The sequence below is a fragment of the Bos indicus x Bos taurus genome, chromosome 14, assembly GCF_003369695.1.
Source record: "Bos indicus x Bos taurus breed Angus x Brahman F1 hybrid chromosome 14, Bos_hybrid_MaternalHap_v2.0, whole genome shotgun sequence".
Taxonomy (NCBI): Eukaryota; Metazoa; Chordata; class Mammalia; order Artiodactyla; family Bovidae; genus Bos; species Bos indicus x Bos taurus.
Window position 1 is genome coordinate 29,164,326 of NC_040089.1, and position 13,779 is coordinate 29,178,104.

Sequence of the window (13,779 nt, forward strand, 5' to 3'; positions counted from 1 at the left end):
GTATGGATCTAACAGAAGCAGAAGATACTAAGAAGAGATGGCAGGAATACACAGAAGAACTGTACAAAAAAGATCTTCACAACCCAGATATTCATGATGGTGTGATCACTGACCTAGAGCCAGACATCCTGGAATGTGAAGTCAAGTGGGCCTTAGAAAAGCATCACTACAAACAAAACTAGTGGAGGTGATGGAATTACAATTGAGCTATTTCAAATCCTGGAAGATGATGCTGTTAAAGTGCTGCACTCAATATGCCAGCAAATTTGGAAAACCTCAGCAGTGGCCACAGGACTGGAAAAGGTCAGTTTTCATTCCAATCCCAAAGAAAGGCAATGCCAAAGAATGCTCAAACTACCGCACAATTGCACTCATCTCACACGCTAGTAAAGTAATGCTCAAAATTCTCCAAGCCAGGCTTCAGCAGTATGTGAACTGTGAACTTCCAGATGTTCAAGCTGCTTTGCGAAAAGGCAGAGGAACCAGAGATCAAATTGCCAACATCCACTGGATCATGGAAAAAGCAAGAGAGTTCCAGAAAAACATCTATTTCTGCTTCATTGATTATGCCAAAGCCTTTGACTGTGTGGATCACAATAAACTGTGGAAAATTCTGAGAGAGATGGGAATACCAGACCACCTGACCTGCCTCTTGAGAAACCTATATGCAGGTCAGGAAGCAATAGTTAGGACTGGACATGGAACAACAGACTGGTTCCAAATAGGAAAAGGAGTACGTCAAGGCTGTATATTGTCGCCCTGCTTATTTAACTTATATGCAGAGTACATCATGAGAAACGCTGGGCTGGATGAAGCACAAGCTGGAATCAAGATTGCTGGGAGAAATATCAATAACCTCAGATATGCAGATGACACCACCCTTATGGCAGAAAGTGAAGAGGAACTCAAAAGGCTCTTGTTGAAAGTGATAGTGGAGGGTGAAAGAGTTGGCATAAAGCTCAACATTCAGAAAATGAAGATCATGGCATCTGGTCCCATCACTTCATGGTAAATAGATGGGGAAACAGTGGAAACAGTGTCAGACTTTATTCTTGAGGGCTCCAAAATCACTGCAGATGGTGACTGCAGCCATGACATTAAAAGACGCTTACTCCTTGGAAGAAAAGTTATGACCAACCTAGATAGCATATTGAAAAAGAGAGACATTACTTTGCCAACAAAGGTCCGTCTAGTCCAGGCTGTGGTTTTTCCAGTGGTCATGCATGGATGTGAGAGTTGGACTGTGAAGAAAGCTGATCGCCAAAGAATTGAAGCTTCTGAACGCTTGAGAGTCCCTTGGACTGCAAGGGAATCCAACCAGTCTATTCTGAAGGAGATCAGCCCTGGGATTTCTTTGGAGGGAATGATGCTGAAGCTGAAACTCCAGTACTTTGGCCACCTCATGCAAAGAGTTGACTCACTGGAAAAGACTCCGATGCTGGGAGGGATTGGGGGCAGGAGGAGAAGGGGAAGACAGAGGATGAGATGGCTGGATGGCATCACTGACTCCATGAACATGAGTCTGAGTGAACTCTGGGAGTTGGTGATGGACAGGGAAGCCTGGCCTGCTGCGATTCATGGGGTCACAAAGAGTCAGACACAACTGAGGGACTGAACTGAACTGAACTGAACTTGGAGGGCAGTTTCCATTCACAGCCTTCACTTCATTTCTCAACCCACAATACTTCTGCTGCTACATTCACCTACAATGGGATGGTTCTCAAAAGCTCATATTTTTGGGGTGCATTCATGACATGCATCAATAAATTCAATGATTTCTTTTAATGCTTATTTTAATTGGAATGTGACATCTCTATAGGATGCAGTACTATTGATAATTCCTGCCTTCTTATAACACTCAGTTTTTCATGGCATCTGGACAACCAGGTAGGTTTTTTATTTATTTTCTTGCTGCTTCTTTTAATCCTTCTTTTCAAATTTATTTTCCCTACCATCCCCTATTGGATTGTTCTCTACAGAATTCTGTCTTTGAATCTGTATCACATCTATCTTTTCCTTTCCCTTCTATTCCTATCCTTTTTTCCCTGTAAATTTCTCTCTACCCCTCTCCCTTTCCATCCTTTGTGGTTAATATCATTCCCTTTTATCATTTCGTTGATCTATGTATGCATAAATAACACTCATACCTATATTTATAGCCTAGGTCTTAACCTACAACATCAAATCTACATATTTAACTACTAACTTGGAAGCTCCATGTGGATTTTCTGTATTCAACCACAACTCAACATACTTTAAACTGAACTCACCTTCTTTTCTTCCAAAACCTTCTTCTCTTTGCATGTCACTTATTGTAAATTGTTCTACCATTTACTGAGTTATGTAAAACAGAAATGAAGGAGTCATTTTTTACTCCTTTCTCTCTCTCCAAAATCATTCAACTGTTAATTCTGATGAATTATTTAATACTCCACTCCAATACATTAGCTGCTTTTACTTGGTCACCCATATCTTTCCCCTACAATTTTTCGATGGCATCTAACTTTCTATTTTCTATGGCAGTCAAAGTGATGTTTCTAAACTTCAAAACAGTGTACGTCATTCTGCTTAAAATGCTGCACCAGTTTCACATTGTTCTTGGGATCAAAATCCTCAGCTCTCTGATATGTCAATTATATTTTCCTCTTAGGTCCCAGAGCAAAATTTCCACTCCAGTCCTCATTTTCCCAAATACCTTTGCCTCACTCATACTATATTTTACTCATCTTTTATGTTTAAATTTAGACATAAATAGGATCAATACATCTTCCCTAATACCCAAGCCTGAATGAGGGACTAGGTTTCATTCCATACTGCCCCATGAAAACATTTATCACATTAAACTCTAGTTACCTCTCCAGTAGACCACATCCCTTTAAGACAAAGATTATACACCGTAGTACTTGAATGTATAGCATGTAGTAAGCATTCAATCAACATTTAATGAATGACAGGCGATCTGGTGACAACTGGGGCTGGGCAATAGTTTGTTTCATACATGGATGGCAGGTAAGACTGCTCATTCAAAAAAAATGTCCTTTTCTGCAGAACTCTTTTCATTGAATATTTGAATTTAAATGTTGGGACAACCTGACAAATGACAGAAACTTGGCAATGACATAAGCTTGGTTGATTGAGACATATTATTTAGCAGGAGCACCAACATTTAGAAAATTGAAATCTTGAGAAATCTTTTAATTAGGTAGTCTTTTTGTTTACATATGATATTGCACATCCTGTCACTAATAGAAATTAACTTGAATTCCATTTGGAAACCACACTGGTAATTATCCTCACTTCTCAAATAAATGGAGGAAAGGACAGCAATGAAAAAGTTTCACTTTAAAATGGAAGTTGGTGCAACTCCAAAAATCCTGAACATTCACCACAGACCCATAAACTATGTCATTTTTAAAGATTACAACTAAGATTGAGGACCTTATCAGCTATTTTTGACTTTCAAGGTACCAACAAAGCCACTTAAAGTCATAGTATGCTGTCACCTAAGCCACAATTTTATCTTATTCTATCTAGGTCTTCTTAAGCATTCATGGATGAACATCAAGCATTTTGTAAAGCCTATAATTGTTTCTAAAATTGTCTGTGTGAACTTTTATCCAGGGTAGGGCCTAAACATTTTGAAAATCCATTTCTCAAATGGATTCACTACTCCAAAGAAATGAAGAACCATTGGTAATCATTTTATGTTGTTGTTTAGTCAATCAGTCATGTTTGACTCTTTTGTGACTCCATGGACTGTAGCTGTCCAGGCTCCTCTGTCCGTGGGATTCTCCAGACAAGAATACTGGAGTGAGCTGCCATTTCCTTTTCCAGAGCATCTTCCTGACCCAGGGATCAAACCTGCATCTCCTGCATTGGCAGGTAGATTCTTTACCACTGAGCCATCAGGGAAACCCAATCATTTTATAAGTTAAAACCAAAACTATAATCCATTTAATGCCCCCATATATGAAAAGATAATCCTTGGGAAAGAGAAAAGTTATATATTTATTGAATGAGTTAATTAAAATTAAATGTGCATGCATGCTAAGTCACTTCTGTCATGCCCAACTCTGTGACTCTATGGACCATAGCTCATCCATGGGATTCTTCAGGCAAGAATACTGGAGTGGGTTGCCATGCCCTCTTCCAAAGGATCTTCCTCACCCAGGGATCAAACTCTTGTCTATTGAGTCTCCTGTGTTAGCAGGGAGGTTCTTTACCACTAGTGCCACCTGGGAAGCCCGAAAATTAAATAAAATTTTAATTTCTTTCCTAGCACATCAAATTATAATTTATAAATGACAGAAATAAGGAAAAATGCTTTTGGAATTTCAATTTTTATGTGCAAGTCCACAGAAGTCACTCTGTCATAGAGTCTTATTTTGTGTACATGAACAAAATACTTCTAAAATATTTCAAGAGTGCTTCTGATAGCCCCTCAATGATAAGTATCTAGCACCTTCCCCTACACACTGCCTCATTCTTCTTCTCTGTTGATAAATGAACCCCTTATAACCTCTTCATCAGTCTCTATCTCTCTCAGTCTTTCCAGATCAAATATTCCACTTGTTCTTCTGGTCTAAGGTCTTGATTGAGCTAGAGTCTATTTAAAGTCTATGATCAAATGAGCAGGGAGAGAGGCAATTAACGATTTAAAAAAATCCTTAAATATGAATATTTTTTTACTTGAAAACATGAGCTAGCATCTGCTATCAGAATTTGTGCTTCAAATCTCAGAAAAGCCCCTACACTGAAAAGACAATGACACAGATCAGCCAAAATGTTCAGAATTCCAGAGTTCTTTCAGAAGGAAAATATCAGTTTTACATGACAATTTTAGCAAGTTTCTATTAGAATATTCCCTTTTTTAAGCTCCAAATACATCTCTAGAAATGACTTTGCAATAAGATTGTATGCTGGAGGTGACTGTGTCTGGGGGCCTTTTTAGTTAGTCAGGATTTAGCACATTATTTTGCACATTATTTTAGCATTTCAAACAGCTTGGCTGCATCTCAGCAAGTATCAGGAGGTAATGAGTTTTAAGATAAAGAAGAAAGTAAGTATATACACCCTTCATTTGGAGACAATTTAATTTTTGCTAACCCCATTCTGGATGACTATCACAGAACTCCAGTGCCAACCATGAAGGTATCATGGGAACTTCCTCTGGACTACCTCATGCTTTTCACTAACTTTTATGTAGATGACTTTGATCATGTCCCTGAACTCCAATAAGATATTTCCACTGTCCTCCTGAGTGCTGTGGTACCATTCTAATTCTTAAGAAAAAAAAAAAAAACTATTGAGAATATGGAAAATTTTGAGAAGAACTTGGAGGAGAGGAAACAAACAAACAAATATATACACACACACAAACAGAACACCATGGTAGAGGACTGATCTTGAAGTTAATAAACATAAGTTAGACCCAAGAATGTTTATAGAGAATCCATTTAGTGCTATATGCTTTGCTTAACTTGGCAAGAAAATTCCTATCAGTGGTTCCTTTGGAATGATCTTCTAACACTGATTACCTTTTTCTGATGAAATCATTGTGCTACTTTTGTGATGGCCATTTTTTTTAAAGTACATATTACTTTGAAAATGGAAACAAGATTAACCTAGTGGATAATAGAAACCCAGGTTTCAGAGATGTTTAAACAAGGGTATTGAGTGATATGGGCTGTCCAGGTGGCTCAGTTGTAAGGAATCTGCCTGCCAATGCAGGAGACACAGGAGATGTGGGTTCGATCCCTGGGTTGGGAAGATCCCCTGGAGGAGGAAATGGCAACCCATTTCAGTATTCTTTCCTGAAGAATCCAATGTACAGAGGAGCCTGGCAGGCTACAGTGCATGGGGGTTCAAGAGTTGAACACGACTTAGTGACTGAGCACTGAGTCATGTGTGTGTGACACACATACACTGAGTGATATAACTGCTATTCAAATTCCTATTGGAAAACTTTTTTTTCAGTAGCATGAGCTCTTCTAAGGGAAGGTTGTGAAGAAACACAAAACTTTATTTACCATGCTCGAATACGTCACTTTAGCCTGCAAAGCAGAATGAAACTAATTGTTTCAAAGGTAAAAATTGTTCAGACAAGAGAGTGAAGAGTGAGGTCCTGAAATGAGCATTTCTGTTTCAAGGAGCAGGCTAGTACCTGTGAGATAATGGAGTGGAAGACTAGTGTTGGTGAAACATCAGATCTCATAGGCACTTTTGTGTTTTCAGATAATAACATCCCTCAATGTGCCATTGTGAAATAAGCAGGGCAATGAGTAAGGTACTCAAGAATTCACATGGGCATGCATGCCCAATCACTTTAGTCGTGTTTGACTCTTTGCCACCCTTTAGGCTGCAGCCCACCAGGCTCCTCTGTCCATGGGCATTCTCCAGGCAAGAATACTGGAGTGGGTTGCAGTGCCCTCCTCCAGGGGATCTTCCCAACCAAAGAATTGAATCTGGGTCTCTTGCATCTCCTCCATTGGCAGGTGGATTCTTCACCCACTGAGCTACCTGGGAAGCCCAGGCATTCACACCACACACAATACACACCACACACACACACACATACACATGCACACACAGATACACTGGGTAGTTCAAGTAATCCAGAGTCTATTGACCTCCGTACGGTACCAGGTCCTTCAAATATTGATTCATTTTAGTCTTTCTTTACTGAAATGAAATATATATACTCTGTACTACACTGAGGTTTGGGCTGTGATACACTTCTGTAAATTGAAATAATAAATTAAATATATTTTGTTTTAGTTACAATTGGATGGAAAGGTGGCTACTTTCCAGTGGAAGAAGATATTAAATCTCTGTGTAGCTTCACCCTTCTTTAAGCTGAAAAATACTGTAGGAGGTTTGAAAACCACTGACTACATTCTTCAATTCTTAGGGCCATTTACTTAGAGTTTGCTAGTGCTCACATATAAATTATGGCCTATCATTATACTTCTTGGTATTTAAAACCTGTTGGCTTATCAAAAGAATGAAGAGAAAATGAGAAAGCAGAAAAGTCCATTTCACTAACAACTTTCACCACCATCTAGTTTGAGCCTAATGCAAAGAGAAGAAATATCTGGAGGCTTTTTAGAGGGCTTTAAAACAAGCGGAAAAAAAAAATGTTTTAACCCTCTCTTTCTTTTCCAGTTCTAGAGGGATTAATGTTTTGTTTAGCCATTGTGTGTATGCTCAGCCGCTCAGTTGTGTCCGACTCTTTGAGACCCCATGAATTGTAGCCTGCCAGGTTCCTGTATCTGGGATTTTCCAAGCAAGAATGCTGGAGTGGATTGCCATTCCTTTCTCCAGGAGATCTTCCCGACCCAGGGATCGAACCTGGGTCTCCTGCATGGCAGGCAGATTCTTTACCATCTCTGAGCCACCACGGTAGCCCATTTAATAAGGGATTAAAGATGTTTTCACACTCTAAATTATTTTAAAATCTTAGATTTAAAAGACTATTTGATCTAAATTTTGATTTAAAATTACTACCAACAGCTGCCCTTTGTTTTTTATTGAATTCATGGAATTAAAAACTCAGGAAAAAAAGAATGTAACTGAGACCACTGGCTCCCAAATGTCCTTAGATCAAGGACAATTTACTAGGTTTTTATTGGCCCATGCAAATTAAGATACATAAGAATGATGTCCTGGGTTTTGCTTAAAGTTAAATTTATTAATATTAAGATATATCCTTTAATATGAGACCATGTTTATTCTATTTTATTGTGAAAATATTGCAACATTTATAAATGGTAATGGTAAATAGAATTATGTACTTATTTTGATTTAAAATGCTAAAACATTGAAAAATAAATTTTTAATATACAGCTAAATGTGCTTCTATCATTATTAACTTAATTTTTTCTTACAAGTCATGGAAATCAAATATAATATTGCTTCACAAGAAACTGACAAAATCAAAACAAAAATAAGGCCCCCCAAAACCTTCTCTAGGTTGAACACTTCTAGTTTCCTCAAACTTTTCCCCAATTATATTGTACACTAACGACCTTTCAGAATGTATTACTGAGGAATAGACACATTACTCCAAACGTAGTCTGACCCCTCCAGCTCTGCCATGACATTTCACTGCTCCGCATTTGTGGATGCGAATCATAGTTACCCTCATGTTCGGTGATGTCCATGCCTGCTCTCCTAAACTGTGATTAAGTTGCATAACCTTCTCTGTGAGAACACCTGCTTAGTAGGTTAGAAGTATGTTATTTCTTGAACATATATACAACACTCAGTTCTATTCACTAAATTTTGTAAACACAAAACCTCAATCTCTGTTGTCAGTGCCATGATGGAGGCTCATCCAAGGTGTTTGTTGAACAGAGTCGAGGGAGTAGGAGTGGGTGGAGACTCAAGGCACATGAGATATGACTTTCACTCCCTTTGATCTCAATGAGAACATGAAGTATCTCTTGATAATAAACCATCTTAGAAGAAAAAGGAAATATGGTATAAAAAATGACCGAAGTCTATAATTGACCTCCTCACTGGATTTTGTTAAATGATGTGTAATTAATGGCCATTTTATTTTTGGCTGTACTAGGTCTTCATGGCTGTGCTAGGTCTCCAGTTGCAAGAAACGGGGGCTGCTCTCTAACTAGAGTGACTACGGCACGTGGGCTCAGCAGTTTTGGCATGCAGGCTTAGCTGCACCACGGCATGTGTAATCTTCCCAGATCAGGGATGGAACCGTGTCCCTTGCATCATCAGGTAGATTCTTAGCCACTGAACCACCAGGGAACTCACATGATGACCACTTTAAACCATAATAAAAAAAATACTCTTAGTTCATTAATCTCTCTCACACTGACAATCTTGTATACTCTGCATCTTTCTCATTCTGTTCTGAAAGTTTATCAGTTTGGAAAATGGAATTTAAAATCATCAAAAATGACGTATGTCTCACATGTGTATTTATTTGGAATTTATGGAGCTATCTATAGATACACTTAACAATTTGTAGAGGGCCCCCGCTTGTTTCTGTGGCTTTTATTGCAATCCCCTAGAAAAGTAGGTCCCCATGTATGGGATTCTATAACAAAAAAAATCTATGGTGAGCGACAGAACGCAGACAGCTTGGGACTTTTGTCTACAAAGCTATCTTTGACCTTTATGAAATTCACTGAAGTTAGCCTGCCTCTGCTCATTTACCACAGCTCAATTCAATTTCTTTCTTGAATCAACCATTTTGAACTACTGCTGGTTTTTGCCTGCTCTCATAAGGTGAGTTTCCTTAACTTTTTCTCCTGAAACTTAAAGAGTATCAAATCAAAAATTTTCTTAGGTGGAATGTATTCCTGGCAGGGACTGCCAGTTGAATTCATATTAAGCTTTTTTTCTAAGGAACCTCAAAGTCTCTGTAAATCTTATATGACCTCAGAACATCATTTATTGTAAGATGGAAACTGGACAACATTTTTCCTGTGGTCATTGTCACAGCAGACTCTGAAAGCTTAAGTGATTTTCACAGGATGCCAAGATGAGGGCAAAAATATAATATGAGGGAAAAACCTATATTAATTGTATCAATGCTCATATGAGGAAAAATCTTTTCCTATAATTTATAGGACACTAGGTGTCCCTTATCTGTCTTCATGCAGTGATTCATTGATTTACTTACTTGTATTTGCTGTTTAATATCTGAAAATATGCCAAAGTAGTATCAGTTCTTCAGGTAATTCTTTGATCTCTTAAAACAAAAACAATAATAATAAAAGGTGGGAAAGCTGAATGTCTAGCCATTAAAGACATCTTGATTTTCTTAAATAATCTTCATTTACTTTTAATCTCCTATAGACAGAGTTTGATTGAAAAGTACTTCATCTCTAAGGAATCAACCCAGAATTTTGGAAATCATTTTAGCCTTTCTTTGAACCTACGTTTGAAAATAACAGAATCCAAATCTCCTCTACAACTCCATCTTCTCTCCTCATCAAAAAATAAATTTAAAAAACTGTCAGCTGCATTCAGTTGACAATAAATTCTATCATTGCTAATGTCTACTACATTTACTTTTCCACCTAAGCATCTTCTAACAAACACCTTTGCTTTCTTCTGCAATATGTTGAAAACCACCTTGTAAGTGCTGTATATCCTGTCTATGATTCCATTTACAGGAAAACAATGAAAGCAGTTGGTGATTTGAGGGTGTTAATATATTCATGCGATACATTGGTAGACATATGGGGATCCAGGTTTTCTCTGTGTTGGTGGAGTTTAAAAGGAACCTTCTAGACATGCATTTTACGTACATAAAATACAGTGTTCAAATAGGGACCATGTATGAGAACATCCATACTTGTCAGCTCTGTGCTGTCAGCAAAGATGAGCTTCCTACATGTGGTATTTTAAACTTCATTATACTGTCCCAGGGAGCATTCCCCAAAAAAGTAGCAGGTAGAAAATCAGGAGCATTCCAATGAAATTATCCTCAAGGGGGTGAAGACTGTTTCCCCTGCCTCAAATTGTCTCTATTGACAGAGTTGACTTCACTTTGCCATTGAACTTTGACAAGGTGATTATTTTTAAAAACCAAAATATGGTGCATAATACATTTTAGCCTGAAGCTAAAAGTTAAGTGTGAATATTCATTCATTTTTTTTTTTTTTTTTGGCTCTTCCATGGGGGAAAAAAATGTGGCTGGAGCAGCAAATAAAGTGTTAAAATCTATCAATTATTATCATCATCATTAATGAATGATATTTAAATGGAACCATTTTTAACAGACAGCAATTCTTTTTGTCTTATACTGAGATTCTGTTGAAAGAAAAGAAATGACAGTCTTTTTAATTCATGGTAAACTGACCATCATCAACTTATCAGGAAAAAATAATGCAATTAAATACAGTAAAATATATTGTATCCATAAACAGGATCCACACATTCTCACACAAAATGGACAAAATTATGTGCACCCTGTCAGTAGGTATTGGACCATCTGGTCAGAAACTTGTGCTGAGGATTTTACACTAACAAACTGCTTTTAAGGCCAAGCTCTGTAAAAGTCTCCCTGAGATGAAATACATATAGGCTCCCTTTGTGTTGATTCTGCAAGTGGCCAGAATGATAGTCTGTGGAATGACTTGGCCAAGGTCAGGCAATAAGTCAGTGGATAAGCTCACCCCTTCGTGTCTTACACTGTAGGGTGTTACTCATCAGGCCAGGTTCCCAAGCCTAGATAGAGTTTTAAATATTTTTTCATGAACAGCAAATTCAGAAGATTGATCAGGTCAAACTTTTAGTGAATTAGACTCACAGAGCTCTACTGACCTTATCTGTTTGCAATTTGTGCTTAGCCTAGTATCTTAATTTTTTCTAAAGCCTATTTTTTAAAAATAATTTTTTTATTCAAGTCTAAAGGCAGCAGTATACAGGTTTTGTGTACGTGCTCAGTTGCTTCTGTCATGTCCTACTCTTTGTGACCCCATGGACTGTAGCCCGTCAGGCTCCTCTGTCCATGGGATTTCTCAGGCAAGAATACTGTAGTGGGTTGCCATTTCCTTCTCCAGGGGATATTCCTGACCCAGGGATTGAAACCACGTATCCTGCATTGGCAGGTGGATGCTTTAACACACTAAGCCACCTGGGAGGCTCCATACAAATTTAATATAAATTCTGGTAATTTTCCTCTTCCTTTTCATCTACCTGGGACAAATTGAGCAAAATCCACTTTCTTTTAAATATTGTCAAAGGCAAATGAAGTTGAGTGGGCGATAAGGGATTCTTTGCTCCAGATTTTTTTTAAAAGTCCCGTTATCAGGTGTTGCAAAAGTCTTCCTTGAAGCATCAGTACATCTTTTCTCCTGGACACTCCAAATATCAATCCTCCTTGTGTGTCCTCAGTTACAGAACAGTGATTCTGCTTCTGTGGTTAATCTTTCACTTCTTACTCTGGTCATAGAAATGTGCACCCTGAAATCATTTTTCTTTCACGAAGAGCAAAAGTTAACAACAGTTCTTACCTTCCTATGAGTAGAATAAAATGAACTGTTGAGAATTTTCTTCTGTTGTTTTTCTTAATATCACTTATTTTACAATATAGTGTTTTAAATAGACTATCAGAAAAAAAACAAGCAACAAAATATACTTTGAGTCCATAGTACATTCAAAATTTACAAATTTAATCACAGTTTAAATGACTCCTTCTTGGAGTCCTTTATAAAATTTTACTTCTGAAGGATTTATCTTTTTTATAGTAATGCCAAAAAGAAACTGAGTGGATACATGTAATTTAATATACAAGAGGGGGAAAGAAAAAGTCAATATTTGGAATGTTATCTATACTGAAAAAAATTTGCTTTATGATTTTATTTAATTCTCATTAAATTCACATTTATTTAAATAATTTAAAAATTAGATTAAAGTTTTCCCTTTTTTTCAAACTATCTTTAAGTCTGAAATAAGATTGAAGAAAAATCTTAGATGATTTAAGGGGTCCAACTTACACTTGGATGAGGTAGGTTCAAGTTGCTGAGAATCATACAGAATGCAACTTAACAATATCCATCAAAATTAAAAGCTCACCATCTTTTCACCTAAGAACTCTGCTCTCAGAAATTTATCCTTCAGATAATTTTGATCACATTTGAATAACATACAGGTATACTCATGACAGAATATTTTTTACTAGGAAAGTGAAAGGAATCTAAGTGGTCATCAATTGAGGACTGATTAGATAAAATAAAACCAGAAAGGGAATATAATGCAGCTATAAACAAGAATAAGGAATTTCTTTGTATATTGGTATGGAGAGAGCTTGAAATATTTTATTAAGGAAAAAATAAGGCACAAAACTGTGTTTTAACATGCCACCTCTTATAAAGGAGGGAAACAGGTATTCACATATTCTTATAAACACTTGGATAAACCTAAGGTATCTTTGGAAGGACACAAAATAAAAGAATGACATAGATACACATAGGGAGCAGAACTGAATTACTAGGGGCGAGACAGAGGACTTTTCAGTTTTTAGTTTTGAACAAATGACTTTGTTATTGTGATACTGTGATTTATAATCCCCATTCTTGTCCCAGGCCTCCTAAAACCCTTGAAATGTCCAGAGTGAGGAGAGTACAAAAGGTGTCTTTTGTTAGGTTGATGACTTTTGGAAAGACCCAGAGGACCTAAGGATGAGGGGTGGTTGCCGATGGAGCCAACCTTGAGGTGAGAGAGGATATGCAGTCCCACCGATAATGCAAGAGGATTCTCTTTTCTCCACACTCCCTCCAGCCTTTATTGTTGGTAGATGTTTTTACTGATACCATGTATAAAATAGGTAACTAATAAGAACATACTGTACAGCACAGGAAACTCTACTCAGTCTCTGTGGTGATGTAAACGGGAAGGAAATTCAGAGATGAGGATATGTACATACACATATGCTGATTGATTTGCTGTAAAGCAGAAATTAACATAACATTGTAAAGCGACTATACTCCAATAAAATTTAATTTAAAAAATAAAATGAAAAGAAATTTCAGTCCCAGCCCTGGAGAGGGGAGAGGGGCTGGAGATTGAGATCAAGAACCACTGACCAACAATTTAATCAATCATTCCTATTCAATGAAGCCACCATTTTGCTGTTGTTCAGTCAGTAAGTCATGTCTAACTCTTTGGGACCCCATGGACCCCAGCACGTCAGACTCCTGTCCTTCACTATCTCCCAGAGTTTGCTCAGATTCACATCCATTGAGTCAGTGATGATATCTATCTCATCTTCTGCCACCACCTTCTCCTCCTGCCCTCAAT